This window comes from Muntiacus reevesi, chromosome 19 (assembly GCF_963930625.1).
Source record: "Muntiacus reevesi chromosome 19, mMunRee1.1, whole genome shotgun sequence".
Taxonomy (NCBI): domain Eukaryota; kingdom Metazoa; phylum Chordata; class Mammalia; order Artiodactyla; family Cervidae; genus Muntiacus; species Muntiacus reevesi.
This window is the reverse complement of record NC_089267.1, coordinates 8885133-8904722: the sequence shown is the minus strand read 5'-3', so window position 1 is coordinate 8904722 and position 19590 is coordinate 8885133. Positions and strand designations below refer to the sequence as shown.

Genomic DNA, 19590 nt, shown 5'->3' with positions numbered 1-19590 from the left:
ACTTCACTGTAAATCCGAAACTAACACCACATTGTAAGTCAACTATACTTAAATAAGAATAAAATTGTTTAAAATGGTTGTATTTTATGTTATGTAATACCTTATAACAATAAAAATGGAAAGAAAAAGGTTTGTGCACCAGTTTGGGAATAAAACCGATGCCTTGTAATGTAGACCATTTGGGGGGGGCAGGTTTTTTTTTTTTTTTTTTTAAATATTATTTTATTAGTTGGAGGCCAATCACTTTATAACATTTCAGTGGGTGGGGGGCAGGTTTTGAAAATAGTTTAACCTCTGTGTTTTCTTCATCTTAGTATGTGTTGTACACATGCTTAAAAGTGCCTTTTTGTCCTATGATAACCAGTATATTAGCATTTACATGAAAGGCTTGCCATTGTAGTTCTTAATCGTTGTCTTTGTAAAAAAATAAAAAATAGCAGAATAGTGTTTTTACTGTCCTTTTACATAAAAGTTTGTTTTGTGATTTGAATTGTAGCCTCACAATTGAAAGCCTTTTTCTATTTTTATTTTTCAGTTCTGTGTTTCTTAGGAAAATATACTGAATATCCAATTATTTGCAGTTCCATATCTATGCTTTCCTTCAACTTCATCCTGTGCCAAGATTCCTTCTCTATTAATGTATTCTTTCTGTTCAAATCGCATTTTAAAATCATCTGTGTGCCTGAGTGTGCTAATCTTGGAGATCCCAACATGAATAAAGCAGAACTTGGGTGCATTGTTTATGGAACTGCCTCATAACGTGTTGTGTGTAGTTAGAGATGCATGCACAAGGAATTACTGGAGCTCAGAATAGGATTAATCTGATTTAGGTTGGCAGAAGTCATGAATCAAGAAAGACTTCCGGGAGGAAATGATTCCAGAGAGTTAATGCAGTGGAATATATGTGTGTTTGAGGGCCAAGTGCGGTAGGGAAAGGTGTGGGAAAAACAATTGCTTGAACAAAACCATACAACCAGAAACTGATGCTTGCACAGAATGAGATTAAGCAATTTTGTACCACAATTTGGGGGTATGAAGCTAGAGAAGCAGGCAAAGTTCAGATCATGGTGCCCCTTTAAAGGATTTCAAGGAAAGATCAATTTAACTAGTATTTTTTCATTACTTATTCAATATGTGCCAAGCACTGTGCTAGTTACCAGGATGCAATGAGGAGTAAGTCATTCCCAACTCTCAGGAAGTTTACAATCTAATAAGGGGACACAGGTACCTCACAAGTCAAAACATTGTACCAGAGTTAAAATTGGGGAAGGCAGAGGTCATTTGGGAGCCCAGAAGAAGAGCTCCCTTCTAACTCACCTAGAGAGTTAGACAAGACTTCTGGAAATGATTCGTCAGGAGAAGAATATAAAATATTCTCTTAAAAATTAGAAAAAATGTTATCTCCTGACACAGTATTAGAGTGCAGAATGCCTTGACCTAGGTGTCAGATTACCTGGTTCAGGTTCTAGCTCTGCAGTACACTAATCTGAAAAATCTGTATAATCTATGTAATCCTAACTTCTCTAGATTTCAGTTTCTCTTGTAACAAATTATATTCTTTTAGGAATTTTGTGACTTTAAATTTACTTCCCATTTATGCCCGCAGGTTTTGAGTCAGTCTTTATGCTGCTGATATAATGGTTTTGTGTCACACTTAACACGCTTACCATTTAAACTATGTCATGTTATATATGTCATTTTCTATTCAAGCCATGCATGCTCAAAGGATGCAAAGTTGGGATACTTTTTATCCCATAGTTTACTAGCTATGGTCTACATGATTTAACTTTGGCATAGAATGTATTCAAATATTTCCTAAGTCCTTCTAACTGGAGTGTCCTCTTAAACTTCTACACAGTCGCACAATATTGGCTCAGTTGAAGACTTGAGAGGTTAGAAGAAATGAATATTGTAAATCTGGAAATAGCCTAGTGGAAAGATATCTATTTGTTGCTAGACATCAACTCACTCAGCAAGTAAACTTACTTTTTCCTTCTTGGGATTTATGATGGTTAAAACACTCCTGTTACTTTAAGGAGGTCACTATCAACTGTAAAATTTTAAATTAACATTAAGATGTGGTCAGAATCATTCCACAGCTTTTTCCAGGAATGTGATTCTTTATGCCATTTTATACAGGAAATTCTGACTTCCCTTAAACAATTTGTTTTAAAGAATTGGATTATTTTCATATAAGTAGAGTATTATAATATTAATAAAATACTAAACCCCCTTCTGGGGCAACCATTCTTGAATCTGTTTAAAATACAGATTTAATCATTTGCAAACACTTGAGAGCATGCTCACTGTACTCAAGACAAATTTTTTAAAGGTTATATAATCTTACCAAATATGAGATGGGGTAAAACAAAGTTTCATTATAAGACTTCCTTCATGGGTTAGTAACAACTACAAACCAGAAGGGCAAATGTATTACTTCATAACTTAATGTCATAACATTTTTTCATGACTTAATAACTACGAAGGAACAATCACAATATAAAACTCAGTCTTCCCTGTAATACAATAGCAATCCCTCAAAAAAAAAAAAAAAAAAAAGAGGCAGTTTTCTTTCTTTCTTTCTCTCTCTTTCTCTTTTACCAGATAATGTTGGTTGCTTCTGAGAGGGATACTTGGAAGGCTGGGCTTTTGGTGAGGGAAGGGAAAGAAGAGTTCCTACTGTATATTCATCTGAATTTGAACCTAGTGAGTATATTAAAGGAAAACATGTTTGAATCTATATTAAACACAGTTTTTTGAATGTATGTAGTCTTTAATAATGATGCTACAGAAAAAAGAAAACCCAATAGCTACATAAGGAATAAAAATGCACACAAGTTTTTGCGATACAGTGTGAAAGGGGCAAACAGTGACTCCTTGGTTGCAGCTCAGATAATCTGAATTTCCTAAAGCCAGAGTGTCTGCTTGGGTTATTCAGAGAGACTCTGTTAAAGAAGATGTTCCTCCTACCACCACCCCCACTGAGTCATTCCTGTGAAGAATAATTATCTAGTACCTTGTGACAGTACTGAAATGATTTCTCAATTATTCTCTTCCTCATGTGCTTAAAGCATACCATGATGTTTTAAAAATAATAATGTATATACTAGTTACGATTTGATCTGTGATAGTAAACATATCAGGGCAACTGTCTCACTCTTCTAGGGACTCACACAGTCTAATCTCAAGTCCCGATCCTTAACTCTGGCCACAAAGATTCTTTCTGCCTCCTATCAGACCTTGCCACAGAGCTCTCCTGCCAACTCCTCTTACTCAACACACCCCAGACCCATCCTGCTCTCCTCTCCCCTCACACACAGCTCCATCTCCCTCCCCACCTCCAAGCATCTTTTAATGATCCTCCTCCCCTGCCATTTATGGATTGAACACATAATCAAACATTCAAAATAGTATTCTAATATCTACAACATATATTTGCATAACTTTCTTTTCTAGGCCTTCTTGATCTGTAAGATGGACATAATAAGAAGCTTCTTTATGAGAATGTTGTGAAATTATTGTGTGTATGTGCTCAATCATTAAGTTGTGTCCAACTCTTTTCAACCCCATGGACTGTATCCCACCAGGCTCCTCTGTCCATGGGATTTTCTAGGCAAAAATACTGCGGTGTGTTGCCATTGCCTCCTGCGGAGATCTTCCCAACCCAGGAATCGAATCCCTGTCTCCTGCCTCTCCTGCACTGACAGGCTGGTTCTTTACTACTGAGCCACCTGAGAAGCCCTATGAAATTACTACAAAGATCTTTTACCAAAAAAAAAAAAAAAGAAGAAAGGTACATATTTCTGATTATTCCTGGCACTGGAAGGAAATAATGTTAAGTAATGGGATATTCATAGATCAATTTAACTTATAATAAACATCCATCCATAATTAGTATTTAATTTCCTCTTTAAAACACATACAATTCTAAACTCCCATACAATTTGTGGACTATAGAGAATGCAAAATTAACCTCTTATGTTTAAAATCTTTTCACCAGAAAACTCTTCTTTCCACTTCTTAGTTTTTACATTGGAAAGATTGATGGGAACACAGTAAAAGGAAAAAAATCATTTTTCTATATTACAGTTCTCATTATGTTTTATTTTTTCCCCTTGCGAAGTGAAAGTCTCTCAGTTGTGTCCAACTTTTTGTGACCCAATTGACTATACAGTCCTTGGACTTCTCCAGGCCAGAATACTGGAGTGGGTAGCCTATCCCTTTTCCAGTGGGTCTTCCCAACCAAGGCATTGAACTGTGAACTCCTGCATTGCAGGTAGCTTCTTTACCAACTGAGCTATCAGAGAATCCCTTCCCTTGGGTAACTACCAAATTTATCTATCCTTAGATTTATTTAAAGTGTTTAACAGTTGCCAGGTTTCCCTTAGGTATTGAAAAAATAAAAGCTTCTTTCTTTAAGAAATAGAAATTTATTTATTATTTTCACTGTGTTTTTAAAAGCTACATAAATCACTGTTTTTTAATTATTCAGGGGGAATAAAAGCAGTTTAAAGTGATCTGGGAGGTGAAGAAATAGTTAGCTTTTGGATGATTCTATTTGTAGAAATTCCTTGACAAGAACATATGCCTTTGTACTTGCTTTTACAGGTTAAGAAAAAATTTTCTTGGCAGTTGTTTTTCTTTTTTCTGGCTTTGTCACCATGCAGAGTTTAAGAACTGAAAGCTAACAGAAGATTTTACTGTAACTCCTTTAAGAAAATATCTTCTACTCACTTTTTTTTTTTGTTTCACATGCTAGCAAGGAAGTACTCAAAATCCTTCAAGCTAAGCTTCAACAGTCCATGAGCCAAGAACTTCCAGATGTACAAGCCAGATTTAGAAAAGGCAGAGGAACCAGAGATCACATAGCCAACATTTGCTGGATCATAGAAAAAGCAAGGGAATTCCAAAAAAAAAAAAAATCTACTTCTGCTTCATTGACTATGCTAAAGCCTTTGACTGTGTAGATCACAACAAACTGGAAAATTCTTCAAGAGATGGAAATACCAGACCAACTTACTTGTCTTCAGAGAAACTTGTATATAGGACAAGAAGTAACAGTTGGAACTGGACATGGAACAAAAGACTGGTTCCAAATGGGAAAGGAGTACATCAAGGCTGTATATTGTCACCCTGCTTATTTTACCTAAATGCAGAGTACATCCTACAAAATGCCTGATTGCATGAATCCCAAGATGGAATCAAGATTGTGGGGTGATATATCAACAATCTCAGATATACAGATGATACTACTCTAATGGCAGAAAGTGAAGAGAAACTAAAGAGCCTCTTGAGGGTGAAAGAGGAGAGTGAAAAAGCTGACTTAAAACTCAATATTCAAAAAACTAAGATCATAACATCCAGTATCATCACTTAATGGCAAATAGATAGGGAAACAATGGAAACAGTGATAGGCTTTATTTTCTTGGGCTCCAAAATCACTGTAGATGGTGACTGCAGTCACGAAATTAAAAGATGCATGATCTTTGGAAGAAAAGCTATGGCAAACCTAGACAGCATATTAAAAAGCAGAGACATCACTTTGCCGACAAAGGTCCATACAGTCAAAGCTATGGTTTTTCCAGTAGTCATGTACAGATGTAAAGGCTGAACCATAAGGAAGGCTGAGTGCTGAAGAGATGATGCTCTCAAATTGTGGTGCTGGAGAAGACACGAGATGTCCGTTGCACAGCAAGGAGGTCAAAACTAGTCAATCCTAAAGGAAATCAATCCTGAATATTCACTGGAGGGACTGATGCTAAAGCTCCAATACTTTGGCCACCTGATGCAAAGAGTCAACTGATTGGGAAAAAAAAAAACCCTGATGCTGAGAAAGATTGAGGGCAGGAGGAGAAGGGGGCACCAGAGGATGAGATGGTATCACTGACTCAATGGACATGAGTTTGAGTGAACTTCGAGAGACAGTGAAGGACTATCTTCACTATCTTCAGGAGATATCAGTGAAGATATTCAGGAGATATTCAGTGAAGGATATCTTCACTATCTTCAGGAAGATATCACTAACTTCAGGAAGCCTGGCATCCTGAAGTTCATGGGGTTGCAAAAGAGTTGGACACAACTTAGAGACTGAACAACAACAATTTTTTGGTGGTTTAAATTGATCATATAAATATTATATTGTCAAGATTGAAATCTGTAGATGAAAATTTTACAAGTTTTAAAGTGAAATTTTATTAGATTTAAAAATAGCTTATTGAGATAGAATTGACAAAAATTACACTTATTTAACATGTACAATACCTATTGATGTTTGTAACATCATCACCATAACCAGGATAAGGAGCATATTTAATGACTGACCATGAAAAGTTTTCTTGAGCCTCCTTGTAACTCTATATCCTGTCCCTTTCCCTACCCATGCTAAACCCTATGCAAACCCAAACCAATTTATTTCTCTTATAGGTTAGATTTCATTTTCTAGAATTTTATATGAATGAACTCAATCATACAATGCTTACATTTTTTGTCTGACTTCTTGGACTCAGTGCAATTATTTTGAGATTCATTGTGTTGTTGTACATCCCAATAATTTATTCCTTTTTATTGTTAAGTAGTACTCCGTTGGATTAGTCATGTCTGGCTACAACAGAACACCATAGATTGGGGGGCTTAGACAACAGAAATTTAATTCCCATAGTTCTGGAAAGTCCAAGATCAAGGTGCTGACATGTTTGGTTCCCGGTGAGAGCTGTGTTCCTGGCTTGCTGAAGGCTGCCTTCTTGTTGTGTCCTCACATGGTAGAAAGAGAAAGAGCAACATCTTCTTCTTCTTACAAGAACACCAATCCTATTGAATTAGAGTACCACTCTTTAAACCTCATTTAACCTTAAATGCCTCATAAGTCTTATCTTCAAATACAGTCTCACTGGGGGTTAGGGAATTAATGTATGATCCGGTGATAGCAGTAGTGGTGGAGTGGTGTTTACAGTTTGGGACTATTACAAATTAAACAACAGTGAACATTTTTACATGTATTCATATGAATATATACTTTCTCTTTGATAGTACCTAGGAGTGGAATGAATGGATCATATGGTAGGTGTATGTTTAATTTTTAAAGAAACTATCAAATTGTTTTCCCAGTGATTTTACTAATTTGTTTTCCCACAAGCAGTGTTTGAAAGTTTCTTTAGTGTTTGTGTTTAGTGTTTGAAAGTTGCTTTAAATCCTCTTGAACTTGGTATGGTCAATCTTTTTTAATGTTAGTATCTTAATAGTATATAATGTGTAAGTATAATAGTATACTTATAATAGTATAATACTTATAATAGCATATAATAGTATAAGTATATAATGATATTTTATTGTGGTTTTAGTTTATATTTATCTAATAACTAATGTGTGGAGAGAGGCTTTGGTCATGAGTTTTTTGTCATCACGTAACTTTGATGAAGTCTTTAACTTTTTTTCACATTTTGTTATAGGTTGTTTTCTTGTTATTGAGTTTTGAGAGTTCTTTATATATTTTGGACATACTGATATACGGTCACAAAGATTTTCTCCTGTGTTTTCTTATGAAAGTTTTAACATTTAAATCTAAAATCTACTTTGAGTTTATTGTTATATGTGGTGTGAGATATGGATTGAAATTCTTTAGTTATTGCATATTGAAATCCATTTTTTCCAGCACCATTTGTTGAAAAGATAATTCTTTGTCAATTGAATTGCCTTTGCACCTTTGTTGAAAAATCAGGTGATGATATATGAGTGATTATTTCTGAACTTCTATCCTATTCCATTGACCTATTGGCATATATTTATGCTAATATGGCTATGTTTTGATTAGCTTTATTTTTTACTTTTGTAAGTCTTGAAGCTAGATAAAAAGTTTTTCAACCATATTCTTTCTCAAAATTATTTCTGCTACTATAGATCCTTTGCATTTTCATATGCATTTAATTAGTTTGTCAGTTTCTACATTAAGACTTGCTAGAGTTTTGATTTGGTGGTATTTTGAATCATTAGATCAATTTATGAAAAATTAACATCTTAATAATATTAATGATTATCATGTCTCCTCAGTATTTTGGGTCTTCTTTGAACTCCCTCAGCAGTATTTTCAAGTGTCAGAGTCCAGGTCATACATATATTTGTCAAATTTATCCCTAAGAATTTCATATTTTGATACTATTATAAATTTTATTGTTTTTATTTAAATTTCCAATTGCTATTTGTATATAGAGATACAATTGATTTTTGTAAACTGTTATATCCTGCAACTTTGCCACACTCACTTAAAGGTTCTAATAGCTATTTGCGTAGATTTCATTGGGTCCTCTATGTAGATGATAACATCATCTGTGAATGAAGATAGTTTTACTACTTTTTAATCAGGAGGCCTCTCATTTATTTTTCTTGTGTTATTGCACTGACTAGAACCTCCTATACATTGTTAAAGAAAAATAGTGAGATCACCATCCTTGTCTTATTCTTAATCTTAGAAAAAAAAATTCCATCTTTCATATGAGGTTTTATGTTTAGTTCAGTTCAGTCGCTCAGTCATGTCCGACTCTGCAACTCCGTGGACTGTAGCATGCCAGGCCTCCCTGTCCATCACCAACTCCCGGAGCTTGCTCAAACTCATGTCCATCTCATCAGTGATGCCATACAACCATCTCATCCTCTGTCATCCCCTTCTCCTCCTTCTTCAATCTTTCTCAGCATCCAGGTCTTTTCCAATGAGTCAGTTCTTTGCATCAGGTGGCCAAAGTATTGGAGTTTCAGCTTCAATATCAGTCCTTTCAATGAATATTCAGGACTGATTTCCTTTAGGATGGACTGGTTGGATCTCCTTGCAGTTTAAGGGACTCTCAAGAGTCTTCTCCAATAACACAGTTCAAAAGTATCAGTTCTTCGGCCCTCAACTTTCTTTATAGTCCAACTCTAATATCCATACTTGACTACTGGAAAAGCCATAGTTTTGACTAGACAGACCTTTGTTGGCAAAGTAATGTCTCTGCTTTTTAATATGCTGTCTACATTGGTCATAGCTTTTCTTCCAGGGAGCAAGAGTCTTTTAATTTCAGTGTTAACTGAAGTTATTTGTTTGGTTTTGGCTTTTGTTTGTATACTTTTTTTGGTAGATATCATTTCTCAGGTTGAGGAAGTTCTATTCTTGGTTTGCTGAGAATTTTTATCAGGATTGAACATTGAATTTTGTCAACTGCCTTTCCTGAATCTATTGAGATGAATATATAGTTTTTCATTATTAGCTTGTTAATATGGTGAATTACATTGAGCAATTTCAAATATTGAACAAATCTTCCATTCCTGGATAAACCCCAGTTGGTCATGATGTATTGTCTTTTTAAAATATAGTGTCAGACTCAATTTGCTGAAATTTTGTTCACATTTTTTGGATCTATGTCAATGAGGGATATTGGACTATAGATTTTTTTATTGTAATATCTTTATCTTATTTTGCATGCATGCTAAGTCACTTCAGTCATATCCAATTCTTTGCAGCACTTTGAACTGTAGTCTGCTAAGCTCCTCTGTCCATGGAATTTTCCAGTCAAAAATACTGGGGTAGGTTGCTGTTCCCTTCTGCAGGGGATCTTCCCAACCCAGGGATTGCAGGCAGATTCTTTTACCATCTGAGCCACCAGAAAAGTGCTTGTCTTATTTTAGCATAAGGGTAATACTAACCTTCCTCATGAATTTTTTGGAAGATTTTGTGTAGAATTGATACCTTTATTTCTTCCTTAAATGTTAGGTAGAATTCCCCAGTGAAGCCATCTGGGCCTGAGGTTTTCTTTGTGAGAAAACAGTTTTAACTACAAATTTATGTTTTTAATTTTTTTATAGACTTAAGGTGGTTATGGGTATTATCTTTTCTTCAATAAGCTTTGATAATCTGTGTTTTTCAGGAAAAATTTGTTAATTTCGTTGTCAAATTTATTGGCATACAGTTTTTCATAATGCTCTCTCAAGGCCCTTATAAAAGCAGCCCAAGAATGGCACCCTTTTCCTCTCCACTATGCAAGGACAGAGTGAAAGGATGACATCTGAACCAGGAAGAGGGCCCTTACCAGACACTGAAGCTGATAGTGTCTTAATCTTGGACTTCTAGCTTCGATAACTATGAGAAATAATTTTATGTTGTTTACAAGTTACCTAGTTTATGGTATTTTGTTATAATAATCCAAACAGAGTAAGACAAGGACTTAGGGTTTTCTATTCTCTTACTAAAATAAGGGAACTTCCAGTTTCCTAGGTAATACTTCTTATGTAGTGTCCTGGAACAGGAAGATGTTAATCTTCCTTTGAATTTTACATGACTTAAAGATTCCTTTAAAGTAGAAACCATATCCTGTTCTTCCTTCTATGACACAGTGCCTTGCACAGAGTGGGCTTCAGTGAACGTTCTCTTTTATATTTATGCTGTCACATACTTTGTTTAATTTCATTAAATAACTCATTAAGAATGCACGTTAAGATGATATTTACTTTAAAATTCTGGGCCTCTGAAAAAAACTGAAATAGAACTCACCTATTTTTTAATCCTTAAGGAATTAATACTTAGTGGTAAAGAACCCACCTGCCAATGTAAGAGATGTAAGTCATAAGGGTTTGATCCCTAGGTCAGGAAGATCCCCTGAAGGAGGGCATGGCAATCCATTCCAGTATTCTTGTCTGGAGAATCCCAGGGACAAAGGGGCCTGGTGGGCTACAGTCCATTGGGTCAGAAAGAGTTGGACACGACTGAGCAACTTAGCACACCGCATAGACACAGCACAATATCAAAGCAATAAAACCAGTCCTGCTTGAAATCAGCTAATGAATCCTTTGTAAACAAATGAATAATCTGCCTTTCTTACAGGTAGACAGAGAGCATAAGATTTTAAATTGAGGATTTTCAAATTTGATGAAGATATTGTTATTTAGCCCATCTCCTTCTTTCTGTCCACAAGCAAATAAAAGAGCTTTGACATTCCACAGCTGATATGTTCATGGTCTCTTGAGTCATTTGTCTAAAACTGTCTCTATTTCACTGATAATAACAAGGCCTCTGATTAGCCCATCTTCTTTTCCTTCTTCTATTTCTTTTTGTTATTTTTAGTTTACTCTGAATATCTGCAACTTTCAGTTGATGTCCCTTCAAGGCATCTCCCAGTGAATTTTCTAACTGAAAATAGGAAGATAATTTATCATTTATAGGTGTTCAGATTCTTAGGCAGCATCCTTACCTGATGGAAAAAGACCCTCTCTTGGAGATCCTTGATCCTGAGTTGGATACAGTGACTGAATGGGATTTTGAACTGTTTTCTTGTGAAGGGGTAAGTAGGGAAGAAGAGTCAAAGACTATGTCATGCCCAGGAGGATAGACCAGGGAAGGTTGCTTCGCTATTTAATCCTATTTCTCTCTCCTCCTGGTACGTGTTACTTTATATTTCCAGCCTCCCATAGTAGAGGCAACCATGTGACTAAGTTCTATCAGCAGGATGTTAGTGAAAGTGATGGGTACCATTTCATGACCTAGCCCACAACAGAAGTTTCCCATGTTTGATTTTCTCTCTCTCCCTGTCTGCTGGTCAGATGTCAGTTCTCTGGTAGCCTCAGAGGTCACATATGAAGACGGCGAAAGCCCGTAGTGATGAGGTGGACAGTACATCCCATGCTACCCCCATGGTTACTCAGGGCACCATCGGTAAAAGTAAGGGCCAGAATTTCCGCCAGATAGGTAGTGAGGGATTTGCTTTCTTATAAATGTATTTCCATGTAAAATATTTCACACATATAAAAATACGGAGAGAAGTATAAAATTGAGCCTTCACATCCATTTTTGTCAAATCTTAATCCATTTTTTCCCTTTGTGATTCTCAGTGGTTTGCATTTTGGCTACTATGAGGTTTTTGTGTAGTGGTCTGTATGGGCACACGTGTGTGCTCAGTCGTGTCCGACTCTTTGCAACCCATGGACTGTATGTAGCCCACCAGGTTCCTCTGTCCATGGGATTTCCCAGACAAGAATACTGATGCGGGTTGCCATTTCCTCCTCCAAGCAATTTTCCTGACCTAGGGATTGAACCCATGTATCCTGCATTCGTAGGCAGATTCTTTACTACTGAGTCACCTGGGATTGTTTTAAATTACTGATCTCAATTTCAAATTCATTTCTAAAACCATGCATTTGTACAGATGATTTTACTACTTATGTCTTTTAATGTGTTCTATCTATGTGTGTGAAAGATTTCCTACCTTTATTGTATGTTTCCTTTACCGGTGAGTTTTTAATTTTGTAATTTTCTTCTTTCTAGGTGTGTCTTTTTCTTTTTTATCTAGAGAAGTTCCTTTAGAATATGTTGCAAAGCTGTTTTGGTGATGCTGAATTCTCTTAGCTTTTGTTTGAACTGAATTTTGATGTTGCTTGTATTATTAATTTTACCCATACTTTGAGAGTTATTTCTTATTGTGGTAGAATATCTACTTTGAAAGTTTTATTTTGTGGTTTTTTTAATTATAAAATTTTATATCAAAATATGCTATTATATATATGTGAAAGTGTTAGTCACTCACTCATGTCCAGCTCTTTGCGACCCCATGGACTATAGCCCACTAGGCTCCTCTATCCCTAGAATTCTCCAGGCAAGAATACTGGAGTGGGTTGCCACTTCCTTTTCTAGGGGATCGTCCCGATGCAGGGATCAAACTTATGTCTCCTGCATTGCAAGTGAATTCTTTACTGTCTGAGCCATCAGGGAAGCCCATATTTTATATATTTATATAAAATACTGAGTAATTTTAAGTTTAGATATGCAGGCTGCATGCTAGTCACATTAGTTTTATTTAGATAGTTACTAATAGGCAAGTCAAGTGGGCCTTAGCATCACTACGAACAAAGCTAGTGGAGGTGATGGAATTCCAGTTGAGTTATTTCAAATCCTGAAAGATTATGCTGTGAAAGTGCTGCACTCAATATGCCAGCAAATTTAGAAAACTCAGCAGTGGCCACAGGACTGGAAAAGGTCAGTTTTCATTCCAATCCCAAAGAAAGGCAATCCCAAATAACGCTCAAACTACCGCACAATTGCACTCATCTCACACGCTAGTAAAGTAACGCTCAAAATTCTCCAAGCCAGGCTTCAGCAATACATGAACCATGAACTTCCAGATGTTCAAGCTGGTTTTAGAAAAGGCAGAAGAACCAGAGATCAAATTGCCAACATCTGCTGGATCATCAAAAAACCAAGAGAGTTCCAGAAAAACATCTATTTCTGCTTTATTGACTATGCCAAAGTCTTTGACTGTGTGGATCACAATAAACCGTGGAAAATCCTGAAAGAGATGGGAATACTAGACCACCTGACCTGACTCTTGAGAAACCTGTATGCAGGTCAGGAAGCAACAGTTAGAACTGGACATGGACCAACAGACTGGTTCCAAATAGGAAAAGGAGTACGTCAAGGCTGTATATTGTCACCCTGCTTATTTTACTTATATGCTGAGTACACCATGAGAAACACTGGGTTGGAAGAAGCACAAGGTGGAATCAAGATTGCCGGGAGAAATATCAACAATCTCAGATATGAAGATGACACCACCCTTATGTCAGAAAGTGAAGAGGAACTAAAGAGCCTCTTGATGAAAGTGAAAGAGGAGAGTGAAAAAGTTGGCTTAAAGCTCAACATTCAGAAAACTAAGATCATAGCATCTGGTCTCATCACTTCATGGGAAATAGATGGAGAAGCAGTGGAAAGAGTGGCTGACTATAATTTTTTGGGTTCCAAAATCACTGCAGACGGTGATTGCAGCCATGAAATGAAAAGATGTTTACACCTTGGAAGGAAAGTTATAACCAACCTAGATAGCATATTAAAAAGCAGAGACATTACTTTGCCAACAAAGGTCTGTCTAGTCAAGGCTATGGTTTTTCCAGTGGTCATGTATGGATGTGAAAGTTGGACTGGGAAGGAAGCTAAGTGCCAAAGAATTGATGCTTTTGAACTGTGGTGTTGGAGAAGACTCTTGAGAGTCCCTTGGACTGCAAGGAGATCCAACCAGTCCATCCTAAAGGAGATCAGTCCTGGGTGTTCATTGGAAGGACTGATGCTGAAGTTGAAATTCCAATACTTTGGCCACCTCATGTGAAGAGTTGATTCATTGGAAAAGACCCTGATGCTGGGAGGGATCGGGGGCAGGAGGAGAAGGGGATGACAGAGGATGAGATGGCTGGATGGCATCACCAACTTGATGGACATGAGTTTGAGTAATCTCTGGGAGTTGGTGATGGACAGGGAGGCCTGGCGTCCTGCAATTCATGGGGTCACAAGGAGTCGGACACGACTGAGCAACTGAACTGAACTGAACTGAATAGGCAATATAATATACTTGTCAATAGTTCTCGCTCTTAAAAACAAAGAAAACTTAGCTTTAAATTTTGGCTCAGCTGTGGAACTCTGGGCAAGTTACTGCCCCAAATTTTCTCTGTAAAATGGTGAAAGAACAGCAACTTTTTGGAATTGTGAGCTTTGTTCATTGCAAAAGCATGTAAGGTGTTTAGCTCAGTACCTACTGCACAACAAAGTACTGAACACAGAATTAACTTACTTGATTTCAGGAGAATGTTTTTCCCACAGAGGATTTAACTTCCCTCATGTCCTTACATTTCAGAAGTGAGGTCCCGTTTGTGGTGTTCTATGCATTACGAGCATCCTCAGGTCCCAAGCAGGTGAGTAGTGATCGTGTTTGCCCTGATGACCAAGGAGAGGTGCTGCCTTGCTGTTGTCTTCCTCCTCCTGGCGTCCAGCTCCTGCTGTGAGTTGGGTGTGTGCCCGGCTGGAGGAAGGCGTGTCCCAGAGCCGTCTTGCCTGCACAGTCACACCACAGACACAAGGAAAACACACCAAGGAGGCTAGGCTTTTCTCTGAGTGGAAAGAGGGCAGATGCTCCCGGGGCTGTTTGTCTTCCAGGCAGAGGGGGCACTTCTTGGTTGCGGTCCCACTTAAACACAGACGCTTACTCCCCGTCCCCCACTTCCTCAGTGAAGGCGCTGCACTGTGCTTTAAGGGAACAGCTCACAGCCTCATCAAAGGTGACATGGACAAACACTTATTGACTTTTTATAACAAATAAGGCAATGCTGTTTAAAAAACCATAAAACATAGTTCTGTTGACAATGCACTTTTCTCCTGTTATCCTGAGTTTGTGTCATGATAGAGACATGATGGCAAGCTTTCCAGGACATTCAGCCTTCAGTCACAGTACTCTGGGATTACTGGTTTGCTGAAATATGAAATATGAATATAAAAACACCTGACTCACCCAATTATTTCCTAGAATAGTTAGCTGGGTGGAGGCTCCCCGAGTTAATAACTAAACCCAACCCTCAAATCTATTGGCAAAGGGCATGTTTAAGCTTAATGACTCTGTATCCACCCAGAGAGATAAAGGAGGCTTTGATAGCCTACTCAGTAGACTGGGAGAGGGGCATGAGTCATTGGGTACCTGGGAGCTGAAGGTGTGGCCTGTACTGGGAATATTTTGAAAGGTAAGTCGAAGTACTAGCCTAGACCTTCAGAGACTTCCCCACATCAAGCCTGAGGCAGAGGATGGTTCAAGAAATAGGACTTGAACAAGAGAAGGTCTTGTGCAAGAGGAGCATAGGGCAGAGCAAATAATCTCTGCATTATGACATGTGGGTCAAGAGTTATGCTGGCTCACACAGGATCCACCGTCCCACTCCGGGGCATATAGCTGGACAAAACTGTAATTCAAAAGGAGGCATGTTCCTCATTGTTCATTGCAGCACTATTTGCAATAGCCAAGACATGGAGGCAACCCAAATGTTCACTGACAGAGGAATGGATAAAGAGGATGTGGTGTATATATATATACATGTATATATACACACATACAAATATATGGAATATATACTGTTCCCTTGTATTTATATACAATGGAGTGTCATTCAGCCATAGAAAAGAATGAAATAATGCCATTTGCAGCACCATGGGGGCCTAGAGATTGTCATACTCAGTAAAGTAAGTCAGACAGAGAAAAACAAATATCATATAATACTGCCTACATGGGGAATCTAAACTATGACACAAGTGAACTTATCTACAAACAGAAACAGGTTCATAGACATAGAGAAGAGACTTGTGGTTGCCCAGAGCAAGGGGGATGGGGGAGAGATGGATTGATCATTTGGGATTAACAGATGCAAACTATTATACATAGGATGGATAAACAACAAGGTCCTACTGTAGAACACAGAGAACTATATTCAACATCCTGTGAAAAATCATAAAAAAGAATATGAAAAAGAATGTGTATGTGTGTGTGTGTGTGTGTGTGTGTGTGTGTGTGTGTGTGTGTGTGTGTGTGTGTGTATAATGGAATCACTTCACTGTACAGCAGAAATTGGGCTTCCCTGGTAGCTCAGACGGTAAAGCGTCTGCCTGCAATGCAGGAGACCTGGGTTCGATCCCCGGGTCGGGAAGATCCCCTGGAGAAGGAAATGGCAATCCACTCTAGTACTCTTGCTTGGAAAATTCCATGGATGGAGGAGCCTGGTAGGCTACAGTTATGGGATCACAAAGAGTTGGACATGACTGAGCAACTTCACTGACTGACAGCAGAAATTAACACAACATTGTAAATAGACTATTAGTTCAATAAAATAAAAAGAGCAATCAGGTTTAGAAAAAGAAAATTTCCACAGCTTAAAAAATTTCGTATCTAATCATACTGTTGAATGACAGTATGTGACGTGTCTAGCCCAGTGTCTGGCCGGCATCTAGTGTCACTCAATCTGTTTCTTCCCTTCATCTGTGATCTTCGTTTTTTATTTTATTTTTTTAAGAATAAGAGTACTTAAAGATGGTATCTCTAAATGTCTATGTGAGTTCCTATTTCTAATGTATTAATTAGTATCTAAAGCCTAGTTCTCTCATTGGTTTCACTGTGAACAATAATGAAACATGACAGCAAATTTAGTCATCTGTATCAAATTTCTGCCATATGGTTCAGAAATTATTTGGGGAAACATCTTGGAATGAAGACTCTTAGATCACTTTGGTATCTTACCATAGTCTTCCCAAAAAAACAACCCCCCCCACAAAACCCAACCCTGTACATATAACCAGAATACGAATTTTAAAACATCACTGGTAGGTAACTCTATGTAAGTTACTCATTTTTGAATACTAAACTTCCAGAGTTGCATTTTAAATTTGGGGCCAATCTTTCCAGTTCTTTTCCCGAGAAAATAAATTATGCTTTGAAGTATTAGTAAACTAGAGAAACTTTTCAGCTGTTCCACAATAAATTATTCCACAAGCTAGAAAAAAATCATTTCACAAGTCCTAGTAAAAGTCACTGTATTATATAAGTTCCTGTTGTATAGCACGGGAACCTATGCTCAATAGTTTATAATAACCTATAAAGGAAAAAAAGCTGAAAAAGAATATATATGTATATTCATAACTGAATCACTTTGCTGTATACCCGAAACTAATACAACAATGTAAATCAACTGTATTTCTATTAAAAAAGCCACTGTATCCTGAATAGGGCAACAAACACTCTAACACATAAAACCCAATGTATATAAGGCATGGACAATATAAAATATTTGAGAGCATCTTTTTCAACTCCACCTAGTCACCTATTTCATATTTTCTTAATGTGTGTATGAAATAATTCTATATACTTAAGCCTTCATTAAACCTAAGTATATGAGGTAACTCCAAAATAATGTTTTTGTCAATAACATTTAATCATGCATCTCTGATTTAATGATGTTTTATTAAAGTCAAGTTTTTCTTTTCTAGAATATGCTAATATTGCTATCTTCTAGAACAAAATATCAGTAAAAAAAAGTAAAAAGGATTTACTTGACTGCTTATTATGAAATTTTGAGAGGCTGGATTTTAACTCTTTGAAGATTCGCTTTCCTATTGTATCTCTCCCCTCCCCCACACCCCTCTGCTCCAACACGTATTGGGGCAAGTTTGCCTTGAACAGATAGGCCTTGTTGTTGGGCCAGTCTGGCTACAGACAGGATGTAACTTGCAGGAAGGAGAAAGCGTGGAGCCCCAGAAAGACCGAGGCTGTCAGCGGAGGGGCCAGCCCGCCTCTTCCCCTTGCTTTGCTGGACAGCGCGTGTGTGGCCCACTGTCACCCCGGAGCTGGGGAGCTGTGACCCGGGCCGGGCTCCCTGTAAGGAAAGGGGGAGAACTCAGGACGCAGTGCAATTCAAGGGCAGGACGTGCTTCCCCAGGAGGAAAGAAGAGCCGGAAAGGGTGATTTGAAGACTTCAGATGATTTGGCAACTCTTTACCTAGGGCCTGTGAGTGTGTGTGTGTGTGTAGGAAGGAAGCAGCGTTGCGAAACATCCCCGCGTACCACTGGCCCGCCTCCCTGTCTTTGAAAAACAACAATAAAAAACAAACTACTTTGAATCCTTTCATAACAGGAAATAACATACTGGAAACTAGAGAATTGCGATGTTAAAAAAAAATCCAAGAACTTAGAACAATAGCGGCTAAATAATTTATTTAATGGTTTGTATAATAGAAGTTGGGAATAATAGAACGGGAGCACCCAGTTTAGTTGAGCAGGGATCAAATAAGGTATCGAAAGTAGCTGAGAGCCACACATTTGCCGGTTTTCAAACATAACCAAGAATTGTCAGCACTCTCATCTCCAAATATCATTGTAACCTAAATTGTCTTCGCATTGCAACTTTTGTAAATTCAAATAATAGCAGTAAGGAACTGACAAAGGATCAGTTGTATAGGTTTCAGAAAAACAAGTGTTGATTTCCCTTTAGTAAGAAAATCTAGTCAAGAAAAATGGGTTCCCATAGAATAAAAAACACATGTTTCATATGCCACTGTAGTCAAATCAGAGGGAGTTCCTCTCTCTATAATGAGTAGGGGTGATGCATATGTGATGAGTTATTAAAGAGCTGCTGGTATTTTGTGATATGATATCCACTTAGAACATGATTCTGAAATTGTTTATACCCACATCTAACGCAGATGGTCCCAGCCAGAAGCCTTCCAGAAGTCATCACATGCCACACAGGCAAACACCATGTTGCTGAGGAGAAAGGGTCTTCCCCCGACACTCCTGGCTGATTTATTATCTTCTCAGTCTAGCTCTCAGGACCTCTGTTTCTTCTAGACACAGAACACCTCTGCTGTCTTCTTATGAACTCACCCACGTGAACCTTCACTGTTTTTCATTTGACCTGACTTATTGTCAGATAAAGAATCAAAGAAGGGAGGAAATGAAGAGAAGGGACCTAAAGGGGTGCTCCAGTTTTGGGGTTCTCCCTGGTGGAGAGCCCTCTGTGGCTTCCAGACCTGATAGATGTGGGTCTGAAACTGGTGCTCAGGGGCTGCTCTTCATAATATTCACTGTTGCTGCTGCTGCTGCTAAGTCGCTTCAGTCGTGTCTGACTCTGAGCAACCCCATAGATGGCAGCCCACCAGGCTCCCCCATCCCTGGGATTCTCCAGGCAAGAACACTGGAGTGGGTTGCCATTTCCTTCTCCAATGCATGAAAGTGAAAAGTGAGAGTGAAGCCGCTCAGTCGTGCCAGACTCCTAGCGACCCCA

At 37.9% G+C, this 19590-nt stretch overlaps 1 non-coding gene across 1 annotated transcript; it reads left to right on the top strand.

Annotated features, from left to right (window-relative positions):
* Window positions 1-16392: 16392 nt before the first annotated feature.
* Window positions 16393-16464, top strand: TRNAC-GCA (transfer RNA cysteine (anticodon GCA)). The gene has a single exon. It is a non-coding gene; the product is annotated as a tRNA-Cys (tRNA).
* Window positions 16465-19590: the final 3126 nt, after the last annotated feature.